The sequence below is a fragment of the Thamnophis elegans genome, chromosome 12 (genome assembly GCF_009769535.1).
Source record: "Thamnophis elegans isolate rThaEle1 chromosome 12, rThaEle1.pri, whole genome shotgun sequence".
Taxonomy (NCBI): domain Eukaryota; kingdom Metazoa; phylum Chordata; class Lepidosauria; order Squamata; family Colubridae; genus Thamnophis; species Thamnophis elegans.
Window position 1 is genome coordinate 37887921 of NC_045552.1, and position 16943 is coordinate 37904863.

General features: G+C 46.6%; 1 long non-coding RNA gene across 1 annotated transcript; it reads left to right on the forward strand.

Annotated features, from left to right (window-relative positions):
• The first annotated feature begins 3088 nt into the window (after positions 1-3088).
• On the forward strand, positions 3089-16004 carry LOC116515996. Its single transcript, XR_004256297.1, has 2 exons — positions 3089-3130; positions 15248-16004. It is a non-coding gene; the product is annotated as an uncharacterized LOC116515996 (long non-coding RNA).
• Positions 16005-16943: the final 939 nt, after the last annotated feature.

The following is a 16943-nucleotide window of genomic DNA, read 5'->3' on the forward strand; positions in this document are numbered from 1 at the left end:
CCTCCTTAAGAAGTCTTCTCTGGACCCAGCAATTCTCAACAAATATCATCCAGTCTCCAACCTCCCTTTTTTAGGGAAGGTTGTTGAGAAGGTGGTGGCCCTACAACTCTGATGGACCTTTGATGAAGCAGATTATCTAGATCCCTTTCAGTCTGGATTCAGGCCTGGATACTCCACCGAAACCGCTTTGGTTGCGCTGATCGATGATCTCTCGCGAGCCAGGGATGGAGGACACTACTCTATCCTTGTGCTCCTTGAACTCTCAGCGGCCTTCGATACCATCGACCATGGTATCCTTCTGCGACGGCTGGAAGAGGTGGGAGTGGGAGGCACCGTTTTACGGTGGTTCTCCTCTTACCTCTCCGACAGGTCGCAATCGGTGTTGGTTGGGGGACAGAGGACGACCCCTAGGCCCCTTAAATATGGGGTGCCGCAGGGGTCAGTCTTGTCCCCCCTCCTATTTAATATCTACATGAAGCCACTGGGTGAAATCATTCGCTGGCACGGGATTAAATACCATCAGTACACGGATGACACTCAGTTGTATCTGTCCGCCCTGTGCCAACTCAGTGTAGTGGTGGAAGTGATGTGCCAGTGCCTGGAAGTGGTCAGGGTCTGGATGGGGGTGAACAAACTCGCACTCAATCCTGACAAGACCGAGTGGCTATGGATGTTGCCTCCCAAGGACAGTTCGGTTAGTCCATCCTTATGCCTGGGGGGTGCAAATCTACTGCCCTCAGAAAGGGCCCTCAACTTGGGAGTCCTCCTGGACCCACAGCTGACGTTAGAACATCATCTGTCGGCTATGACCAGGGGGGCCTTCGCCCAGGTTCACCTGGTGCACCAGTTGCGGCCCTATCTGGATCGGGAGGCACTTCACATGGTCACTCACGCCGTTGTTACCTCAAGGCTTGACTACTGTAACGCGCTCTACAAGGGGCTGCCCCTGAAAAGTGTTCGGAGACTACAGCTAGTCCAGAATGCAGCTGCACGAACGATATCCTCCGCGAGCTGCACTGGCTTCCTATTGGTCTCCGGGCGCAATTCAAGGTGCTGGTCATTACCTTTAAAGCCCTACATGGCCTAGGACCCGGATATCTGCGAGACCGTCTTCTGCCACATACTTCCCAACGATCGATAATATCGTACAGGGTGGCCCTTCTCCGGATGCCGTCAGGCAGACAATGTCGGCTGGCAACCACCCAGGGGAGGGCCTTCTCTGTAGCCACTTCGACTCTCTGGAATAAACTGCCCCCAGAGATCTGGACCCTACCCACTCTCATGGCCTTCCGAAAGGCTATTAAGACCTGGCTATTCCAGCAGGCCCCAGGCTGTTGAACTCATGATTGAGTTCCAGCCCCGATTAGACTGGGTATATGTTGTGGTCTTTTTAATCTATGTTTCTGTATTTTTAAATTTTTTATTTTTTAAATGCATTGTTGTAAGCCGCCCGGAGTCCTTCGGGATTGGGCGGCCTATAAATTTATTAAACATCAACATCAACAACATTGAAAATCATTCATGATCCTCCAACACAAAATAGGGGCTCTCTTAGTGGCAATTATTATCAGCATCTAGCAGAGGCTTTGGTGAGCTGGAGCTGTTTCATGAAAAGATTTTGCTCTGACCAAAGTTCCTTCAGAAAGTTTGGAGCCTTGGGAATGGGGGAGAAAATTATCTTCAGGCCACACAGATGCATATGGCAGCCATAAGAAACTTGGAAAGGTGACCTGCAAGTAAAACTATGTACTGAGTTGCTATATGTACATTCAGATTTGGGCAGAAGTACCTCTAAGGCCGTGATTGTGAACCTATGGCTCGTGTGCCCAAAGTGGCACACAAAGCCAGGTCGCCAAGTATGTGTGGCCTTGCCTGTTTGTCTTCTGGGTTTCTGGTGAGCATGCACATGTGACCATCAGCTGTCCTCCATGCCCGCAGCAGTGCCAAAAACCAGTGTATGCATGCGTGCCACCAGCTGATTGTCAGGTGTGCATGTGTGCTAGAATTCAGAAGTTCAGCTTTTCTGGAGTATGATCCTTTACGCATGCAGCAGTGCCAAAAACTGGCTTGCGCATGCGTGCTGGCCAGCTAATCAGATTGTCATGACACTGGGAGAGAATAAGTCCCCAGAGGGGCCCCGCAGGCACATAGAGCCGGTCCGGTACCTCAAGAGGTCATCGTCCAGGTCATTGGAGGCTGGCCCTACCTCTGCCCTCTGTTGCTCCACCCACTCGTCTCACACCTGCATATCCCGTATCTGAGACCATAAGTCCACGCGCTCGTGAACTGCAGTGAAGGATTCGACGGCAAAGCTGTCCGGGGTGGAAGCGAGTCTGCAGTGTCAGAGTACTCCAGTTTCTGGGAGAGGGCATCTGCCCTTTGGTTTTGTGCATTTGGAATGTAAGTCACTCTGAAGTTGAACTGGGCAAAGAACAGAGATCATCGGATCTGGCGCTGGTTCAACTTGCGCGCTGTTGTGAGGAACTCTAGATTCCTATGGTCCGTCCGGACCTCGACTTGATGCCTGGCCCCCTCCAGGTGATGCCTCCAGGCCTCAAATGCCACCTTAATGGCCAGTAACTCCTTCTCCCAGATGGTGTAATTGTGCTCGGAAGGATTGAGTTTCTGCGAGAAGAAAGTGCAAGGGAAAAGGCAGAGATGTGCAGTCAGGGGAGGCAGGGGAGGCAGGGCCTCACCACTCTCATCATGAAGAGAAAAAAAATGTAAAAGGAAAAAAGCTGAGCTAGTTGCTGCCAGAGTCACAGTGGATGACTCTGCTTAGTGCTTAACTGTTTAAAAAAGCCTCTAAAAAAGTGCCCTCTACAGGAGGTGGCAGGAGAACAAGGTGCCTCATCTAGTTTGACTTTATGATCACTCGAGCAGAGCTAAACAAGGGTTAAAAGCTGAAAAATTCTTGACATAGATGAGGCACGTCGTCTTCTGCCTCCTGTAGAGGGCGTCTTTTTACAGGCTTTTTTAAACAGTTAAGCAGAGTCATCCACACGGTGACTCTGGCAGCAACTAGCTCTGCCTACCTCACCTCTTTGCCTTTTTTCTTTTACATTTTTTTTTCTTTTCATGATGGCAGGCAAGAGCAGAGTTGAAATCCTCTGTGAAACAGCTGGAAAAGGTACGTGCATGTCTGGGTCGGAGAGAGGGGGAGGAATTCAAACTTCATCCTCCTGGTGCAACTTTGTGTCTGTATGTGTGTGTTTGAGAGAGGGGGGAGGGAGCATATTGAGACAGTTCTTTAGTTTATGCACTATGTAACACTCTAATACTATGCCTTTGGGTCTTCTGAAATTTTAATTATCCAATCATAAGCAAAAACAATGTTTTCAGTAGAATGAATTTCCACTTCTACTTACACCTGCCACCCAAAATCCTGCTAGTGGTATTGCTAACATGGGTTGAGGAGGAAAACCTAAATTTTCTGAATCCTGGTGCAACTTTGTGTGTGTGTGTGTGTGTGTGTGTTTGAGAGAGGGGGGAGGGAGTGAGAGAGGGAGGAAGGAGGGGAAGGGAGAAGAAAAAAAAGAAGGAAACTTATTAGCAAATAAGTTTAGAAAAACAAATGCTGTCGCTTTAAATCGGAACTGAGCATGCCTGGCTGTGAATTCTGGGAGTTGAAGTCCACAAGTCTAAAAAAAATGCTGCCTCACCAGCCATAAACCTCACCGCATGTCACTGGGAAAAGGGTACTGTGAGGGGCATGAGCCTGTAGTAACACAGTGCCCACCGCGATGTCAGACGCATGCACCTCCACTGCAAATGGACGATGGGGATCAGGGTGCTTCAGGATCAGCTCCTTCGTGAAGGCATGCTTCAGGGCCTCGAAAACGTGTTGCCCCCAGTGAAACGGCACTTTCTTCTGCAGGAGCTGAGTGAGGGGTGCGGTCAGGAAAGCAAAGCTGGGGATGAAGGTCCGGTAGTAGTTGGCAAACTGGAGGAGTCACTGGACATCCTTCACTCACCAAGGAGGTTGCCAACTGTGCAATGCCTCTACATTGCCCAGCTCCATCGCAATTCCTTCAGGGGAGATACGGTACCCCAGGAACTTGATGGTAGTCTGTCAGAACTGACACTTCTCCAGCTTTGTGAACAAACGATGCTCCTGGATTCGTTGCAGGACCAAGTGTGGCGTAGGTGCTGCAGATGATCCTTCCGAGAAGTCAAGTAAATCAAAATGTCATCCAAGTAAATGACGACAAACTGATCCAAGAGGTCCAGGAAGATATCGTTCATAAAGTGCTGGAAAACTGCCGGGGTGTTGGTCAAGCCGAACAGCATGACTGTGTACTCAAAATGTCCATACCGGGTGCTGAAGGACGTCTTCCATTTGTCCCTCGCCCAGACTCAGACCAAGTTATAAGCATCGTGCAAGTCCAGTTTCGTGAAAACTGTCGCCTCCCGGAGCTGCTCCAACAACTCAGAAATCAGGGGCAGTGGGTAACTGTTGTGCACTGTGATGGCATTCAAGCGACGATGATCGCAACAGTCTCAGATCCTCACTCTTCTTTTTGACGAACAAGACCAGAGCAGACAGTGGCAAAGGTGAGGGCCAGATAAAACTCTGGGTGAGGTTCTTGTTCAGAAAGTCCCACAATGCAGTCAACTCTATCTCGGACATGGAGTACAGGCGACCCACAGGGAGCTTCGCGTCCACTACCAAGTCAAGGGGGCAGTCATAAGGCTGGTGCGGTGGCATTTGGTCCACCTCCTGCTCACTGAAGACATCTGCGAACTCCACTAAGTCCGGCAGCAAGGATACCCTGGTCGAACTGAGCACCTGGCTTGCACAGACATGATGAGTGTGGTCGACACATTGCAGGGACAGGAACGTCACCAGGTTCTGGGACCAATAAATCTGAGGGTCGTGCGCCCGTAGCCAAGCCAAGCCCAGGATCATGGGGAAATGCAGGCCCGAAGCAATGTAAAACTGGATGGCCTCTTCGTGATCCCCAAGGACCAGGCACAAGGGCTGCATGGTGGCCTTGATAGGCCCAGACAGGAGCACCCGGCCATCAATGGTCTCGACCAGCATTGGTGGGTCCATCGTACTTGGTCACAAATGTCTCATCCATGAAGTTCGTGGTAGCCCCGGAATCAACCAGGGCATGGGCTGGAATCCCTGGCAGACTACCAGACAGGAGAATACGTGCTGCCAAGATCATGTGCTGGGGAGGGCGGTACATCTCTGTTTCAGTGTGTGCCCAACCCAAGGACTCCCTCAGATCATGCTCCGACTGTTTCCCAACAAGTTGTTCTGGAGCTGAGGGGTAGGCCCCAGACCTTGCAACCCCCCTATTCTTCTTGGGGCAAGCTGGGACCAGGTGTCTAAGATCCTCGCAATAGAAACACAACCCCCTTGCACACTGTCTGTCCATCTCTGTTCGCGACAAGCGGGGTTTGGTGGTGCCCAAATTGATGGGCTCCTCCTGTGGAGCTAGGGTCTCCTGCGGGATCGGCACCACCCTGCTCTCCTGGGAGGTGTGGCAAGGCACCCGCCTCTGCAACCAGGCATCTATCCGGAGGCACAGGTGGATCAGCGCGTTGAACATCGGTGGCCTGTCCACCCACATCAGCTCATCCTGCAGGTTGCCCATCTTGAAAAGTGTCCATGAAGATTCATTCCAGGCCGAATCTTGGCTAAGGAGCTGAAATTCGCTGACATAATCCTGCAAGGAGCCCCGGCCTTGCTGCAGTGTCTTGAGCAGTTTGGTGGCTGTTCCCTCCTTAATGGGGTCCTCGTACATGAGTCTGAGGTGATCACGAAACCCCCTGAAATCGTCCAGCAAAGGACTAGCCTGGGACAACAAAGGAGTAGCCCAACGAGCTGCGGTGTCTGAGAGCAAGCTGATAATAAATCCCACCTTAGCCTGGTCAGTGGGAAAGTCCTCTGCTCTCAGACTGATAAAAAGCTGGCATTGTCCCAAGAAAGCTGGAAACATGGCTTGGGTGCCGTCAAACCTGTCAGGCACAGCAACCGGACATTTCCTCCAAGGCTGGTGGGGAATAACAGGCCCCTGCAGCTGAGCTATCTGGCCAGCCACCTGTTGTGCCAATTGGGCGTTCTTAGCACGGAGTTGCTCCATAGTGGCTTAGCTTTGTTTGTTTGGGGCAGGACACAAACTGTTCTGACCACTCCTCCGGCCTATGAGTAATGCAGACACAGGCTTGGCTATTTGCCACTCTTTAATCATAGGAATTACAACTCCATTGGCTGAAAGCCCAGGCAACACTCTCATGCCAGAAGGGTTGGCAGCAACCCAAACCAAACAGAACGGAAATACAAAACAGACCAGACAAGAGTTCCTCAAGACTGTTATGAATGGTTGTGTCCTGCAAAAGGACCCCTCACAGGTTCTAACTTATATATACTCTTGGGAGGGGCCAAGCCACAACCATCTGGGCTTGATTATCTCTTATGAGTCTGCCTCCGCAGCTGCTGCTTCCATTTCTCCGCCCTTCTCTGTCTGGCATCAGGGATAAACTGCCTTTGATCTTCCCCACAGCTCCATGCCTCAGGTGTCTCCTGGTGGCCAACCAGCCTCTCTCGTCCCTGCTCTGAGTCTGAACCCTGCCCAGGGTCCTCCACATCTTCCATAGCAGACTCATAGGGTTCCTCGCTATTCGAGTCCATCAGCAGCTCAAATGGATCCTGCTGGGCCACTATAGTGAAGTACAATATCTTGGAAGCCATGCAGTATTCAATGTTGCATTAGTGCGGAAGGTACAGCTGAATGCTCAAGCACTGAGAATCAATAAAAATACTTCAAACACCAGGCTCTTTATTTTATTGGGTATGACCCCAGAAGAATATCCAACATTAAACTCATTAATTCATATCTCACCCTTGGTTTTTCCAGGAGGGAGGAGGTCTTGCAATGGAAATAGGAGTTTTCTGCCTTAGAAAGGAAGGCAAACAGAAGAGAATGTCTGAGGCAGTTTAAATCTTGGGAGGAAACAGCCCTTTAGAAATTGGGATTTCTCTTTCATCTTAAAATTATAGTTTCACTGAATCACAGAATTGTGCCATTTCATGCCACTCTCAGGCCTTCAAAAGCAGGTGAAAATGTTTTGCAGTTGCTTTTACTTCTCCAGATTCAGAAATGTTGGGGAAAGGGAACCAAAGTCACTTTCTCTCCCTGACAGGCAGCACAAATTTCCCCTCAGCCAAACTCTGACAACCCAAAGGGGAAAGAAAAGAAATTAAAATGCCAATATACAGTTGTTTACAGGCTCCTCCTCCTCCTCTGCTGCAAAGAAGAGGGACATCATTGACCCTTTCACTTCCTATTTTCTGGCTGTGGAGGACAGCTTGCAAAAGGGAGCATGCCAGACTTTGAAGCTCAGGCACTCGGAAGAGTCAAAAGGAATCAAGAATCTTCCAGGAAGGAAAGGGAACAGCAGTGAGGGACTGCTCCATGCTGACGTTTACTAAGCCTCTAGCTTCTATCACCTTTAATTCAGGGGTGGGTTCCGGACACCATTATTACTGGTTCGGCGCCTGAAAAATTGTGTGTGTGTGTGTGTGCATATTTGCACTTAAAATGATCTGTGCATGTGGACAACATTTAAAAAGGAATAAAAATTACATTTTTCCAATGAAGATTGATCTGCGCATGTGCAGAACAGAAAATCAAGATGGCGGCACCCTCTTTCAAGAAATAGGATACTTATTTGATTATACATGTAACTACAGCAGCGAGAATTGTATTTGCCCAAAATTGGAAATCAAATAAGCTACCAAAAGACAAAGAGATAATAAAAAAGATATTAGATTGTGCAGAGATGAATAGGTTGACAATGAAAATAAAAGATAAAGAAGAATCAGAGTACTTCAAGACATGGGGAAGATTTTATGATTGGCTAGAGAAAGCAAGCTAGAAAAGAAAGTAGGGAGAAGATAAAGTACCCAGATGATGCACTATTAAATGGAAAAGGGCGGTGGGAGAAGGGGAAAACAGAAAAGAAAATATTAAATATATAAGTATATATCCAAGAGTGAGATATAAAGTGGGGGGAGGAGACATTACTAGGGTAGACTACCGAAGGTAAGGGAATAAGAAATGAAGCGAAATTATATTTGGATTGGTGGAAATACCATCCCAAGGAAACAAAGAAAGGGAGAGAGGAGGAGAGAATGAATGGAAGACGGGGGAAAGAAGAAAGAGGTAAGGAGAGGAGGATGGAAGGGAGAGAAAGAGAAGGAGAGAGGGTAGGAAGGGGAAGAGCAGGAGTAGGAGAAAGGTACGGGAAGAAGGAAGGAGAAGGAGAGGAGGAAGGGAGAAAGTAGAGAAGGGAGGGAGGGAGAAAAGAAAGGGAAAACAAGGAGGTGTTACAAAAGGAGGAAGGGATGGTAAATAAAGCAACCCGAACTGTATATTATAACTTATTAAATGAAATAATAAACATATAAGAATGATAAATGTAAAGAAGAATAACAATTATGTGAATGTATAGTTAAAATGGTATGTAAAAGAATTTTAAAAAATTCTTTGAAAAAAAAAGATGGTGGTGCCCAGGATAGAATCAGTACGGTCAGGTTTCCGGACCAGACCGAATAGTAGGAACCCACCTCTGCTTTAACTGGACAAAACAGGGCATTATAGAGCTACCATCTTTTAACTAAGGTACCTCAAATGGAGTAATGTATCAGATTTAACAGATTAATAGAGTTGGAAAAGACCTTATAGGTCATCAAGCCCAACCTTCCTGCTCAAGCAGGAGACCCTACACCATTTCTGAAAAATGACAATCCAATCTCTTCTTGAAAGCCTCCAGTGATGAAGCTCCCACAACTTCTGAAGGCAACTTCTGCTCCATGGGTTGATTGTTCTCACTGTCGGAAAATTCCTCCTTATTTCTAGGTTGAATCTCTCCTTGGTCAGTTTCCATCCATTATTGCTTTTCCAGCCTTCAGGTGCTTTGGAAAATAACTTGACTCCTTCCTCACTGAGGCAGCCCCTCAAATATTGGAATATTGCTCTCATTCTCCCCTGGTCCTTCTCTTCACTAAACTAGCCATGCCCAATTCCTGTAACCGTTCTTCATATGTTTTAATGTCCAATCCCTTCATCATCCTGGTTGCTCTTCTCTGCACTTTTTCTAGAGTTTCAACATCTTTTTTATAGTGTGGTGATCAAAACGGGATGTAGTACTCTAGGTGTGGCCTTACTAGGGCTTTATTGTATTAATACCTCACTTGTTCTTGATTGTATCCCTCTGTTAATGCAACTTACGATTGCATTGGCTTTTTTGACTGCCACTGCTTATTGTTGGCTTCTATTTAGCTGGTTGTCCACTAAGACTCCAAGATCCCTCTCACAGTCTCTGCTATTAAGCCTGGTTTCACCCATGTCTACTTTTGGTTTTTCTTACCTAAGTGTAGGACTTTACTTTTCACTACATTGAATTTCATTTTGTTAGATAGGGCCCAGTGTTCAAGTCAGTCAAAGTCCCTCTGGATTTTGAGCCTATCTTCTAGGGTGTTATGCATCCAAATTCCAGCAGCCAGGAATCCTGAAGAAATTAAATTTGGAGAAGGTGTGGGCAGCTACTGCAGTTGTACGATATTCATCTTCAAGACTATCATGAAACTACCTGGCTGGCCCCACCCACATCTATTCTCTGCCTCCCGAGTCCCAGCTGATCAGGAGGCAATGGGAATTTTGCAGTAACCTTCCCCTGGAGTGGGGAGGGAATGGTATCCTTCCCCTGCCATGCCCACCAGGCCATGAACCAGTAGTAAAAAAAATTAAATCCCACCACTGGTATGGGTGTGGTTGGGTGTTCCAATATTTTCAGTAATTATAACTTTGTTATAAACCTGAGGGAAATACATTGCCAACTGGGTATATTTCTATTTCATGTGTGTTGAAAATAACATGCATAACTGAAATTCATTCATTTCTTTCCTTCTTTCTTTCTTTCTTTCTTTCTTTCTTTCTTTCTTTCTTTCTTCTTTTCTTTTCTTTTTGCTGTTTTGGTTGCTTTTTAGTAGAAGAATCTCAAGGAAAGTTTCTTCTAATGCTTAGCTGATATATAATCTGACCATTCCCTAGTTATAATTACTGTGTTCCATCTGAAAAGTTTCCCCCCACAAAAATGAATTTAGTACCACATATTTATGATTGCATTATATTTTAATAATGTCAGTTTATTATATGAACTCCCTGCTGCTGAAAACAAAATTAATATTTTCAGGACTATAAATTATTCAGCTAAAATAGAGTTTCCTGATGCTTTGATGCGCACATGGCCATGGTTTTGGAGACTGCTTCTTTTCTTCTATGCAAGTTAGCACCAGAGAAAGTTATGCTAAGAGCTGCAGGCTGAAGTTTTATAGTTGCTCGGGCAATTTAAGTAAAATAATAAAATCAATGAGGTGGGGGGGGAGTACAAGATTGAAGTTGCGTAAGAGTTGAAGAGCAACTCTGTTCTGAAACAAAAGGCATCTTGTAAAAAGAATGGGAAGATTTATGATAGGAAAGAAAAGTTGGCAGGGATGTTTGAAAATTGTTTGAAAAAGTGTGGGATCATGGCTGGATAGAACTGTCCACAGAACTGTGAGAAAACAGAAGGGAAGTCACCTCCTGAGAATACAAGCAGTAGGTCTTGGGAAGAAATCATCATCATCATCGCCATCCCCTAATCTTAACTCAACTTTGATGTAGTTGGGGGGGGCTTGTGTGATCTGAGGAAGATGAGAGCTATGCCAGAGGTTCAACCATACTGAACAGGTCTAATTAGAGGAATTTCAAACAGTGTGTCTCTTCCATAAATATATATATAAAGGTAAGGGTTCCCCTCGCATATATGTGCTGGTCATTCCTGACTCTAGGGGTGGGGGTGCTCATTTTTGTTGCGAAGCCGAAGAGCCAGCGCTGTCCGAAGACAATACTATGGCCATGTGGCCGGCATGACTAAATGCCGAAGGTGCACGGAACGCGGTTATCTGTCCACCAAAGGTGGTTCCTAATTTTTTACTTGCATGTTTTATGTGCTTTCGAACTGCTAGGTTGGCAGAAGCTGAGACAAGTAACGGGAGCTCACTCTGTTACACAGCACTAAGGATATGAACCGCCGAACTGCCAACCTTTCTGATCAACAAGCTTAGCATCTTAGCCACTGAGCCACTAATCACTGTAATGTAAATTACAGAAAGCCATACTGCTCAGTGGTCGCTAGATGTTGGAGTTCCTGAACATTGTGTGTGTGGGGGTATTGGTTACAGGCCTTAGGACTGTGGGCTGAGCAACCAGGGCCAACAGCTGCAGAACTATTGGAAGAAAAGGTTATAAACATACAGTGTTGAAAACAAAGAAATAATGGTCTGTTATTACAGATTGAGTCCAACAAGAGTATATTTGAAACAAATGCACCAGTTCTGAAAAAACAACAACATCCAGAATCAGTTAGAACAAAGGCTGGCAGATTAATGCTGATTTATAATACTGAATAAGGGACATGGTGGCTCAGTGCCTAAGACGATGAGCTTGTTGATCAGAAAGGTTGGCAGTTGGCAGTTGGCAGTTTGGCGGTTTGAATCCCTAGTGTCACCTAACAGAATGCGCTCCCATTACTTGTCCCAGCTTCTGCCAACGTAGCAGTTTTAAAACATGTAAAAAATGCAAGTAGAAAAATAGGAACCACCTTTGGTGGGAAGGTAACAGAGTTCCGTGCACCTTCAGCGTTTAGTCATGCCAGCCACATGACCACAGAGACATCTTCGGACAGTGCTGGCTCTTTGGCTGTGAAACAGAGATGAGCACTGCCCCCTAGAGTCGGGAATGACTAGCACATATGTGCAAGGGGAACCTTTACCTTTAGCTTATAATACTGAATAAAGTATTCACAGAAGCAGAATTGGCAGAACTTTACCCAGAGCAAATAAATTAAAGCCTTGCCAGAAGTAACTCAAAATATAGAGGCAAATCAGGGGGAGTAATAACAGCAGACATGGGAGCAGCCTCTGGCGCCAGGTTGCAAGTGGTGGGCTGTTGTTTACAGCCTGTCCTTGACCTATTGGTTCCATGAGATTGTTGCCAATACTTGCATGTTGAATTCCAGAGGGAAATTGCAGAATACCCCTCTAAGATGAGGAGGGGCAGACGATGCTGGGTTGCAGTCGATGCTGGGTTGCTCCCGGTTTTATTACCGGTTCGCTTCACACACACTTGACATGTGCTACACATGTGTGCACAGTTCAATGTAAATTGTTATTTGCGCATGCACAGAACAATTTACAGTGAACTGCGCACGCACGTGCACTACTAAACAACATGGTAACAATGGCAGCGGTGGCCAGGGAACTGGTTTGGGGGCATGGCCAGCCTGGGTTGCTGCCAGTTCTGCAACCCCAGCCAAAATACCACTAACGGTTTGGCTGAAGCGGGCCAAACTGGTGGTAACCCACCTCTGGTTGCAGTTAGACTGAATTAAGCCTCCTAGTGGGATTGACTCTTGTGATCATGCCTCTTGTTTCTTAGACTGTGGATTATTTATTGACTGTTTTGTTTCTATCGTTTACAGCCTACCTTCCTGCAGGTAGCCTGGCTGGTGTTCCTTCCTCCAATTGTTCATCCCAACAATAACCCTGTGAGGTTGCTTGTATAGAGACTATAGGTGAACCAAAGTCAGGGCTTTGGAGCTGAGAGGGGCCTCGTAGCTGCCTGTGCCTGGCATTATTCTCATTTTTAAGCCTGCAACTGAAAGGGACCTGATGAGTTTACAAAACTGTGGGGAAAATATGCTGGATCTCCGGTCCCATTGCCAATTGCAATTGCCCCCTCCCCAATGATCTGAGCAGGGTCTTGGGTCTTCTTTGGATTGTGGGGGCTAATTTCTCATTCTTCTTGATCTCTGGTGGGAATGGTCTCTTTGCAAAAGAGAAGTGGAGGAAGAGAGATGACAGGAAGAAGAGGATAGAGAGATGTACAGAATGCAGGAGAAGAGGAGAAACATTTGGAGGGGAGATGGTGGGTTGCCTTGGTTCACTCTGCTAACCTGCTACTTAAGGGTTGTCCAGAATCTAAACTAAGGTTTCCTGTAAGTGCAACTACCTTGCTAGAGTTGAACTGCCTGCAGCAGCCTTCACATTTGGGAGCAACAGCTCAATTGTGGCTTGATACTGCCTTGTCTCCGGATGCAGCATTGATAGATCAAGGACAGGCTATAAACAAAAGTCCCCTGCTCATAGCCTGGGGCTTGTGGCCACTGTCTACCCCACCCGGCATCAAATCCAGTCTAAACATCTGGCTGATTGTGTGACCAACCATAATAATAATTCCTCAGACACTCTTAAGTTCAGTGGTGGGATTCAAATCATTTAACAACCTATTCGCCCAAGGTCAAGTTGGCTGTCATGAGAGGTGTGGCCCATCTCTATCCTCCAAATCTGTTGCACATGCTGGACGATCCTCCCACAATGACCAATCTGCCCTGGGTGAACTGCTTCTTAAATTTCCACCCTTTGCCAAAAGGCTATTTGTCTGCACATTGGTCTCATAGCTGTTTCAGCCTCCTGGATGTGGCTCCTTTAAGGGGTGAGGTTTCCGAGGAACGAGGGATGGGGTTATCATAGAGACAAGGAGTTGATGCTCCCAAGAGCTCGTACGGGAAGGTGAAGAATTGGGGGGATGCGGACAGTGAGATTCCCCTCCTCTCTGTGGAGCTGCAGGAAGGGGGTGTTGGTCAGTCTGCAAGCAAAAGTGAGAGGGATGAGGAATTAAGTTGGCAGCACAATCAAAGCTGGGCCCAATGTAGGAGAGACTGTGGGGTTACTTTGGGTGGGCAAATTATTACACCCCCACCCCTCTATCAAAGTGGATCCTGGCTGCTGCGCTGGAGAAATGGGCAATGGAGTGGCTGGTATGAGGGAAAGAGGAGGAGCAGGGGGAAGAAAGAGGGAAAGTGGCCTTCTCCTTCCCTCGTGCTGTCTGCTCCATTGCCCGTTTCTCCATTGCAGGCTGCGCGGCGCCCAGGATCCACTGTGATATGTGGGGGTGGGTAATTTAACAACTGGTTTGCCTGAACAGGTACGAACCGGCTGAATCCCACTACTGCTTAAGTTGCTATGTAGAAATCACTAGGACTATTAATTAAGGTGAATAATGGCAGTGGCTATCATTATTATTATTAGCAATAGCAGTAGCAGTTCGACTTATATACCGCTTCATAGGGCTTTCAGCCCTCTCTAAGCGGTTTACAGAGTCAGCATATTGCCCCCACTCTGGGTCCTCATTTTACCCACCTCGGAAGGATGGAAGGCTGAGTCAACCCTGAGCCGGTAAGATTTAAACCGCCGAACTGCAGATAACAGTCAGCTGAAGTGGCTGCAGTACAGCACTCTAACCACTGCGCCACCTCGGCTGCTGTTATTATTATTATTATTATTATTATTATTATTATTATTATTATACAATTGTATCACAGCGGCCAGTTGTTTCGCCGGATTTGGCATTGGTTACTAGTCGGGCCCCACCCAGGGGCCTAGGACATCGTAACGTATTTTCGTAATATGCGTGCAGATCCAAGCAGTGCGGCTTTTTGCATTTGACTGATGGTGATTTTGTCAATTTTTAACTGTTTTAAATGTAATTCCAGTGCTTTTAGAATAGCACCCAGTGTGCCAATTACCACTGGAATTACCACTGCTGGTTTGTGCCATAGTCTTTGAATTTCAATTTTTAAGTCCTGGTATTTTGCAATTTTTTCATGTTCCTTCTTGGCGACCCTGTTATTATTATTATCCATAGCATGCTAAAGTGAGGGTGGAAAAGGTTCTGATGGGCCTTGATGAGCCACCACATCAGGGAAGTGGAAAGGCAGACAAGATGGCGCCCTGGGTGCCTTTCAGCAACTGCATTTAAAGGATATTGTGAACAGATCTATGATTGGCCCAATGAAGCCCCATTTTCCTGGTCTGACCCTAACCCTAACCCAGTGGTGGGATTCAAAAATTTCTACTGTTGGTTCTGTGGGTGTGGCTTGTTGGGTGTGGCATGGCTTGGTGAGCGTGGCGTGGCTTGGTGGGTGTGGTGTGGCGTGGCATGGCTTGGTGGGCATGGCAGGGGAAGGATACTGTAAAATCTCCATCCCCTCCCCACTCCAGGGAAGGATACTGCAAAATCCCCATTCCCTCCCAATCAGCTGGGACTTGGGAGGCAGAGAATAGATGGGGCGGGGCCAACCAGAGGTGGTATTTGCCAGTTCTCTGAACTACTCAAAATTTCTGCTACAGGTTCTCCAGAACTGTTCAGAACCTGATGAATGCCACATCTGCCCTACCCCTAACCCATTGTACCTTATCCCTATGAGCTGAGTTGCCTGTGTGCTTGACCTCTTTGTGAGTCATGATGTCATCAAATCCACCACTGATCTGCAATGGGATTGGAGCAACATGGATAGAAGGCCAGGAGAACGATGGCCCAAAAAGGAACTGAAGAAAAAAAAAGCCCAAATGTGGGAAAGCAACAACAGGGATGAAGAAAGAGACCTCCGAGAGATCAGGAGAAAGTCACGGGGGAAGATCTGGGAAGATTATCCACCCAAGAGAACAAGCAGAAAGGAACAGTACACGGACAGAACCTGCAACAGCTGAACAAAATCTTTTTGGGACTGTAGACCATGGTATTCACCTGTCTCATTAGATAGGATTAAGCTAAGGTAGTTTTGTTTTTCATTTGTTTGCATTTACAACCAGTTCTTCCTTAAGAAACTTCAGATAACTCTGCATGTGGCTTTCCCATTGTGTTTGCAAAACTATTCTGGACAAATAGATTTAAAGTGCATTGGGGTTTAATCAGTGGGGGGTAGAACAATGGGAAAGTAGAGCTCAGGCCATAAAGATTATTGGACTCAAATAGGACTATATTCAGGAAAGGAAGAAATACCAATTGATTGATAATGCCAGTCTGGCGGAAATATCCTGTATGATTAACCATCCTATACATCTTAATGAAATAAAAGTCTCTGTTCCTTTTTTTTGTTATTTTTAACAGGTCTAGTGGTGCACTATTTTATAACTTTTATCATATCAATCAACTTGATTGGTTAAAAATATTAGAAGTCTAGTGGAAAAATTTGTCAGATCAGGAAAATGAAAATGAAATTTTTTAAGAAGGGATATTCCTGCTAGGAAATTGTACTAGAGTACAACTAATAGTACTGGAACGGTTACATTAGTAAAGAAATCCTAGCGTATAGCATTAGAGGTGACATGATAAAATTAGGGGCGATGAGATAGACATATTCCAGTACTTGAGAGGCTGCCACAAAGAAATTATTCTACAAAGCAGCAGAGGCAGGGGTGGGTTGCTGCCAGTTTTACTACCGGTTCACAACCCGTGTGCGTGCCAGATGTGAGCGTGTGCGGTGTTCAATGTAAATTGTTCTGCATTCAAGCACAGAACAATTTACAGTGAACTGTGCATGTGCAGTCACTAAAATCCAAAATGGCAGTGACCCAGCGGCGGCAAGGGAACTGATTCGGGGGTGTGGCAGGCCTGGGTCGTATTCCACTACTGGTTCGACTGAACCGGGCCAAACCAGCAGCAACCCACCTCTGACTAGACATCAGGACAAGAAACAATAGATGGAAACTCATCAAGGAGAGAAGCAACCTTGAATTAAGGGGAAACTTCCAAACAGTGAGTACAATTAACCAGATTTCTGGCTTGCCTCCAGAAATCATGGGCGCTCCAGTTTTTAAGAAGAGGCTGGTCAGTCATTTATCTGAGGTGGTATAGGTTCTCCTGCCTCAGCAGGGGGCTGGACTAGAAGACCTCTAAGCTCTATTCTATTCTATTTGCAGCAAACATCATTCAAGGAAAGCAGAGAGAACCTCCTAACCCTAACCCCTCAGAGAGGGTTCGCAACTTGGGAGTCCTCCTGGATCCACAGCTGTCCTTTGACCACCACCTGACAGCTGTGACCAG